Source organism: Aplysia californica, unplaced genomic scaffold (genome assembly GCF_000002075.1).
Source record: "Aplysia californica isolate F4 #8 unplaced genomic scaffold, AplCal3.0 scaffold00345, whole genome shotgun sequence".
In the NCBI taxonomy this organism is placed as follows: Eukaryota; Metazoa; Mollusca; class Gastropoda; order Aplysiida; family Aplysiidae; genus Aplysia; species Aplysia californica.
Genome location: NW_004797615.1, coordinates 771,444 through 780,480, shown reverse-complemented (window position 1 = coordinate 780,480; position 9,037 = coordinate 771,444).

Here is a 9,037-nt window from a genome sequence, read left to right as displayed (position 1 = left end):
GCATCCATACACCTTTTTGGGCCTTTATAAGCACATTATGTAGTCCTACTCTAAATTATGTTACTTTCATAATTGTTTTTGAAAGCATTTTCAATTCCTTTCACTTTCACTTCCCACGCGCGGGCACATATAATTATGATTATAATTTAAGATTCCAAATCTGACGAATGTATAATGCTGAGTTAGCCAATGCATTGCAATGCGCGCTATTATCAATTATTGAATTGTAACAAGACTTTAATTTGATCCGTAACAAGAGACCACTTATTTTTTATACGTGTTCATGAATTTGTGTTTGTTTACTGTGTGCAGGGATTAAAAATTAAAGATTAAAGATTCCAGATCTGACGAATGTATTTATAAAATAGCGTAATAGTGCTGGGTTAGCCGATGCCTTGCGATACACGCTTTTATCAATTGATTGAATTGTGACAGGACTTCGATTTGATCCGTAACAAGACAACACATTTTTTCTTATACGTGTTCAAAAATGTGTGTTTGTTTACTGTGTGCGGGCATTAAAGATTCCAGGTCTGACGAATGTATTTATTAAATAGCAGAGGCCTATAGAACAGGGGTGGCCAACGCATTGCAATATGCACTTTTATCAATTAATCGAATTGAAACAGGACTTCAATTTGATCTGTAACAAGAGACCACTTACTTTTTCTTATTCGTGTTCAAAAATATATGTTTGTTTACTGTGTGCGGGGATTACAGGGGGACAAGCCCATCCCCTCGACGTGTGATCCAGGGTATGGGGATACATTTTTCTCCAAATGTACACAGCTCTGAAATCCTTGACCAGTGATCACTCGTCATGGAACTCTTTCTGTTGTGACTGTTGACACAAGTTTCTTCATTATCACATCTGAATGAGCCTATCATTCATGCATTAGAAATCACACTCCCAACACACAGAAAATGACTTTGAACATATATTCAGGAAACATATGCCAGTTGCACTCTTGTTTACTTTGTTTTGCATTGTTGGCTTTTATGTGTAAACCAATATTTTGAGGCCTTTTCTGCATTTTTGTGTTTTTGGCAGCATGTACAATAGGCCTATGTATTTTATGTGCAACCGACACATTCTCCAATCTCTTGCATTTGTTAGACTCGCACGTGCTTTAAACAAAGCATGTTGTTGTACACACTACTGATGCAAAGACAGAGATGAATTTTTAAAGTGAGAAATAATACATTTTCTCAATATAAGCTCAATTTATTTATCTCTTTCTAGTAAATTGGAGAAAAGGCTTATATTGTTCTCTTTTGCTTGCTTTGGATGACCTTAAGTTTAATGACAATATTTTTGTAGTGAGCAATGTTACTGTCAGCGCCCCCTTATCGTAGATCTAGTACTAATCAAGACTATATCTAGATATTTTGTCAACAAATTGATGTTCATAATTAGTGTTATTATCAAGTGTTTTGTGACTGTGAAGATCTTTAGTAGATCTAGAGATCTAGATCTATCTAGATCTAGATCTAGATCCCATCCCATCATTTTTTTTAAACCAACAAATCAACAATACAAATACAAAAACATTGTAACATTGCCAATTGTGACATATTGTTGGCAATAAAAATGTACTAGACTATTTCACTATATTTCCTCTTCGAAGAAAGTTTTAAAATACTGATGTAAGGTGTCTTCCAAGCCCTACCACTAGCATCAGCGTACATAGCAACGCGAAGACTCGCTGTGCGGCGCAGCCAAAGGTGCCCTCAACTGGCCGCCATGTTTTAGTTTCAATTCCTCACAGCGAATCGGCGATCGCGAAGAGGGAGTTCCGCTTCTATAAGTGTAGAATTCAGTGTTGGTATGTTACTTTTAATAGCACCTCTAATTTTTCGCACTTTTGTGACCTATGTGTGTTTCACAATAATAAAAAATAACAATAATAATAATAACAATAACAATAATAATTAATATTATTCTTATAGCTGGTAGAAGTAGTAGCAGCAGTAGCAGCAGCAGTAGTAGTAGTAGTAGCAGTAATAGTAGTAGTAGTAGTAGTAGTAGTAGTAGTAGTAGTAGTAGTAGTAGTAGTAAAGCATAGAAGTAGTGGTAGTACTACTACACGCTATTAGTAGACCCTTTAGTTTTCCGTGCAACAACACAATACAGCACAGCACAGAACAGCACAGCGTAGCATAGTACCGCATCGCACCTCATGGCCCCACACCACACACTACAATGTCAAACCACCCTACAGCACGCCACATAAAAACATACCCTACTCTACTGTACCACACCACGCTGCACCACTCCATATCCTGCAGTACCACACCACACCATACCACATAATACCACACCAAACCACGCTACGCCATATCACCCCACATCACGTCAAGTCACGCCACGTCACCCCATGCCATAACCTACAGAACCGTGCCACAACATACCAACCCCTCCCCCTCTCTTTAAGGGTGTACCCGAGCGCACCAGTAAGTAAGTTAGCCATGTTGGCCCACGGAGCGGATGGCCCTAGTTTGAATCCCTGACTGAGTGTTCTTGATGTGGGATCATTTTGTGGAGTTTTCAAGGCTCTCAGCCCATTTAGCTCGGTCCTATCGGAGACGTACATTACATTCGGAGGGCACGCCTCTTAAATAACTTTCCGGTATTGATACTATAGGGACGTTAAACTTAAACACTTACTCAACTTAACATTACTTAAATTTTGTTTACTTTACTTTATTTTACTTTACTTTACTTTACTTTACTTTACTGTACTTTACATTATTTTACTTTACTTTACTTTACTTCACTTTACTTTACTTTATTTTACTTTACATTATTTTACTTCACTTAACTTTACTGTACTTTACAATATTTTACTTTACTTTACTTTTTTCCAACTTACTTTACTTCACTTTACTTCACTTTACTTTACTTTATTTTTTAAAACTTTATTTTACTTTACTTTGTTTTACTTTTTTATATTTTACTCTACTTTACTTTTATTACATTACCTTACATTACATTACTAGGGGCGTACCCATCAAGTCGCAGCGTGTACTACCTCCACACACGTCCCGCCCCCTGGGCTGCGGCAAGAGACACCTGTTCGCGCTACGGGGGCCGTCTGATCAATGTCAAGGACGTTCCCAATACGTTACCTGACATCCAGGTTCTGGACAGGATCCTAGACTGGAATAACGCTTTTGAGAGGTAAGGGGGGGGGGGGGGTAAACAGAATGGGGAGAGAGAAATAAATACAAAGAGACAGACTGGGACAATCCCGCCTTTCAAGAAGAGCAAGGACGGAAATTAGAAGCAGAAAAAGGGGAAAGGAAGACAATCATTGTTTTACACACATCTGAATTCCGTTCTTCGTATTAAGTGTTTATGTCCGTTTAACAAAACTCAATATCGATATCTTGAATTGATTAAAAAAAAGAAATTTCCATTTCTCTTTATAACATTTTAAAGCATAAAACGTTGCGGTTAATATTTGGAGGACACCACCGGTAAATCCATCTTCTTTTTTTCACCCTGTGTTGTGTCTGTCTTTCTTGGTTTTTCCCTCTGCCCCACATCACTATTAACGTGTTGATGTATAAATGTAAAAATTAGAAATTACATGAAAACAAAAAAGCAAAATTATATTCCCTCTCACAGTCTAACATCTCGAGTGTGGACCGGATTGTACAAGTACGAGGTTCCTCCCTCGGCAGCTAACGTCATGTGGCACGGATGTGAGACATACACCACTAGTACAGCACCCAATCTGTGAGTAGCTTGGTTGTAGCTCCAATCATTTTTTCTAAAGGTGAATAGCTTTGTTGTAGCCCCGCCCATTTCTTCTAAAGGTGAATAGCTTGGCTGTAGCTTCAAACATTTCTTCTAAGGGATGAATACGTTTGATTGTAGCTTCGTCAAAAAGTTCTTAAGGTGAGTAGCTTTGCTGTAGCTTCATCCATTAGTTTTAAAGGTGAGTAGCATGGTTGTAGCGTAGTCCATTTCATCTATACACGAGTATCTTGGTTGTGGTTCCGGCTATTTCTTCTAAAGCTGAGTAACTTTGTTGTTGCATCGTCCATTACTTCTTGTTAGTAGCTTGGTTGTGGCTCTGGTTATTTCTTGTAAAGATGAAAATGAGTAGCTTGGTTGTAGCTCAGTTCATTTCCTTTTTAGGTTAGTAGCTCGGTTGTGGCTCCGCCTATTTTTTCTGAAGGTGAGTAGTTTGGTTGAAGCTCTGCACATTTTTTCTGAAGGTGAATAGCTTGGTATTAGTTCCACCCATTGAATGACAGAGTGTGTCGGTTGAACGGGCGTTGCATTGGGGGACATTTGATGTAACAAATATTTGAATAAAACATAAACCAGTAGTTCACAACCCAATAGGTGAGTAGTTTGAATTAACCGCCGAATTTCTTATAAAGTAAATTATGTTGGACTGTGTCGGCTACGTGTGTGTATGTATGTGTATGTGTGTGTGTGTGTGTGTGTGTGTGTGTGTGTGTGTGTGTGTGTGTGTGTGTGTGTGTGTGTGTGTATTTGTATGCGTGTATGTGTGTATTTAAGAATAATTACATTTATATAGCGCATATCCCCGCTCTACAACATGCTCTACTTACTTTACAACTATTTGCGTATATTTGTATTTGTGTGTGTGTGTGTGTGTGTGTGTGTGTGTGTGTGTGTGTGTGTGTGTGTTCGTACGTGAGTGAGCATTATTGAGTCAAGATGCTTTTCTGGGAAATCTTGAGTCTGTCCATTATTGTTCACACATGTGCAGCCATGAAAAACATAAGTTTAATTGTCAGAAATAATTTCATGTAAAAAACAAAACAATTTTTTTTTACCTCTTATTTTCTTTTCCCTTGTAGTCTTTACATGCTTTTGTTCTGGTTTTTCTTCCTGACGCCTTCCTGAACAAAACTGAGTATTCTGCAGGCACAAGGGTTTCAAACTATAAAATAAATACCCTAGGAACACTGGAGGTAGAGTTTGGTTGAGCCTGGGCCGCATCAAGCTTTCCACCAAAAAATAAAAAGTCTCACATATTTTTTAACTTCTTACGTACAACTTTTACATCTCATTTAAAACTTGCCAACAGATACGTCCGGTAGCTGTAAGCAGTTTACACTACTATACCCCCTTTTGACTAAAAAAAAAAGTCTACTGCAATATCAGGGGGGAAATGTGCGTGTGAGGAAAACATGCAGACCATATTAACGCTAAATTTTGATTTTGAGTAAAGGTCGCACAATATCGTTCTGCTGGCCTCTCAATAGGCCCGTGGGCCATGTGTTTGAGACCACTGCTGCTAAAACTTTCTAGATATTCAAGCAACTTCTCTGGTTAAGATATCATAACTAGTAGGTGGTTAGCGTGAGTTCTGGTGTGGTTTGATTTTTCTTTCTTAACAAGCATCTCTTGTCCTCATCTCTCCTCTTTTGTTTTTGTATGTTACTTTCTAGTAACACTTTTAATCTTCTGCACTTTTAAGACCTATTTGTGTTGCAAGTTCCTTAAATCTCTCACAAACAAAAACAAACACAAAAAACCCCAGAAACTGGAAAGCTTCATCTTGGGGTACCGCCCATCTCGACAAAACAGGGAAACGACTGGGCACTTGTATGACCTACGTGTATTTGTGTTTCAAGAGCCGTAAAACTCTTTAATAAGTCTTAATCGTTGATACGTGGGTTCAGAAAAGATAAAATGTTCTTTCAGGAGATATTTAAACAAAGCTATATTATCGCTCCCCTTGTCAAAGAATAAACAATTACACAAGTTGGGATTGCATCTCTTTGTTTTTGTAGAGGAATTACGGCGCTTGCAACTGCATAAGGTCATATGAGCGCCAAGGGATGGATGTCAACAAAGAAGTCCTTACAGGGAATCAGACAGACTTACTCAGCTCACCTCTCTAGCTTCAACAGCACAAAGTCTGCTTCGGATATCAAGGCACCTCGGAAATAGCGGGTCACAAGAGTGTGACAAACATACAACAGAAGTAGAGGAAAATGACGATAGTAAGGATTATGAAAGAAAAAACAGCAGTTCCCTGTTGAAGTTCAGACACAGTTATGAGCGAGCACGACATTGTTGGATCATCCAATTTACAATTCTACTGTGCATTAGAACGAAAAATGTCCCCCTTTGGGAATGGCCTAAAAACACTTAATTCAGTGGCACTGCCCCGGGGGGTGATTACAGCTCCTGAAACTTCCTCAATAAACCAATTTTAAACAAATGGCAGAGAACCAGTTTGAAAGAACATTAGTGAGTATACGTCTAGACAACAGTGACGAGCTTATAAAAAAAAAAATATGTGTCACGACTCTGTGGAATCAGACTTGTCAATTTTTTGGCATATTACAGGGTTATTTGTATCGTTTTAAAGTTTGTTTATTCATTTTGTAATTTGATTTTTAGAATTACCCTTTTATCTTGAATAGAAGTCGAGACACTTATTTTTAAAGGAGGTGGGATTTGCCTGGTATAAGAGGCAAAATTAGCGAGAAAATTTTCCGCCAAAGTTTGGTCACTGATAAAACTGTAGTGTCCTTGGAAACCGCAAATTTTCATTTTTGTGTCTTTGATCAATTTTTTTCAGTAACATTCTCAAATCAATCAATTTTTATATGGACATAAATGATGTTGAGACAGAAAAAAGAAACATTGTTTAAAATTTCCCAAGGAGCAGAAAAAAATGTTTCTCTGAATTCAGGATTTTGACGACGGCCTGATTTTACCACGATTCTTCACACATCCTTTACTGTCTCCCTCGTTGACACAGCAACATAAAGTCCGAGCTGCTGGCCAGTCCTAACTTCTGCGCGGGAATGGACAAAGATCTGGTCATGGATCCAGTGGCGTGTAGCACATCTCTGCCCTACATCTGTTATATCCAGGAAGGTGGGTCACGTGGTTTCAGGTAATTGTATTGTTTGTAGGTGTCCATGTATGTGAATATTTGTCTATAGGTTTAAGCGTATTTGTGTGTGTGTGGGAGGTTGGGGGGGGGGTTGTGTGTGTATCTGAAAGCAGACAGGCGGTCCTCTTGGGTAGCGTCAATTTGGTACATTAAAAGAAAACCACGCGATTTAAACGAAAGTCGCCCCTGGACCAAGATTCTTTAATCCATTGCAGTGCCTGCTCTAAGGACTGTAGGACCAGTCGTTACTGTCAAGAAATAACGCTCGACCTCACTGTGTTCTTGACGTAGACAAACCGCTACCTCAGAATTACAAAGTTCTATCTGACATTTTGTGAAACTCAAAATTTTTAAATGTCAAATATCTCAAAACTAGGTACTGAGAACACAGAACTCGGTACTTTTACAGTAGCAAAATTCCTGTAGCCTCATCGAGTGGACAGGACTGATCTCAACACCATTGAACATAATATGGAATTTCCATGGTGGACACAACTGGACCATGGGTAGTAGGCTGATGCTCTGGTGTGCTTTGCTTCTTCTTTCCTATCAGACATCTATCGTTCTTATCTCCCCTTCTTCTTTTCTTCAATGTTACTCTCTTATAACACCTCTAACCGTCGGCACTTATATGACCGTATCTGTGTTACAAGTGCTCTAAAACTCTAACTAAAACAAACTACAGGAGTCAACTTCCTCCACCCAACAGAGGGGACGAAATCTTTCGCGTTCTCGAACAGCAATGGCCGGCAATACCAAAGCTCACTCAAAGAACGTTTCTTCCATCCATGAGGCAACGTGGCACTGACTGCGTAAATACTCCTTGTCATTACACTCGTATTTTAGCCTCTTATCTGCTACTTTGATCTTTGTGAGTTTAGAAAAGTTGTTGTACCCCAGTCAACTCCTTGAATTGGACGCACAAACACTAATATTGTTGAATCTAAACAGTGTAAGGCTTAGTGGAATGAATTACATATCCTTTATAATTAACAAGCTGTCTTTTAACACTTGCTAAATTCAAATTTTTTGTAACACTAAATGATCGTTACCTGTATGTTGATCAGTATACATTGTGTGATAATAATATACAACATATTTTGGCATACATCTATGGAATGACCTCTACCATAGTCTGTGGTGTAGCAGTTAGGTGTTTCACTGTCGCATGCAGAACACCCGAGTTCGATTCCTGAGTGCTGAGAAAGTTTTTATCAAGTATCTTGGTCTTTTTGCTGATTTGTTGTATCCATCGCAGCCTGGGTTGGCCCTGACAGGCAGGGTTAGAAGCCCGCCTCTTAAACAACTAAGACTGTGTCTGTTGGGGCGGGAAAAACACTTAATATTCGACTGTCTGTCTTTAGAGCGACACCCCAAAGGGTATAAGCGGCGGATAAAAGTAAAGTAAAAGTAAAGCTGAACTTCAAAAAATCTTCCCCCAGGTCAATGTTGGTTCCTGCCTGTAGAAGACCGGAGGATGGTCCAGCCTGCTTTTTCCACTACAACTGCCGACCTCAACACATGCGCTCAGTCTTGTCGCAACCACATAGACGCAGCCGCAGGGAAAGAGTGCTGGGCCTTTTCTGGTAAGTGTAATATTATGTGTCACGACATGGTGGAATCGGGTGCTCGTAAATTTTTTGGGCATAAGAAGTTGTTGATTTCATTTGATTTCAGATGTAGATTCCAATAAAAAATATTTTAGAAATGAAAAAGTCACATTTGAAGGAAGTGAAAAAGACTGAAATTGAAAGTTTAGTAAAAGTACGTATTTCATACAGAGTAATATATTTCTTTTACCTTACATAACACTGGATAGCTGAGTTATCCGTCAGGTCATTTGTGGGAAAGAAAGTTCGATTTTAAAAGAATACAACAAGGGTAAATATTCATATTTGATCTGATTTTTTCCCTCTGGAGTGCTCAGCTATGTGCAAATTATGTTGAATACCCATGTCTACACGATTTGGATCGATATGAGGTGAACTGCTTTCTTTTGACCTGTCTGTTTGCCTGTATGTTTGTATGTCTGACTGTTTGTCTGTCTGTCTGCAAATCACTCTTGCTCTCTTCCGTTCTTTCTGTTCCCCCTCCTCCCCTCTCTCCCCCATCTCTTTCTCTCTCTCTCTCTCTCTCTC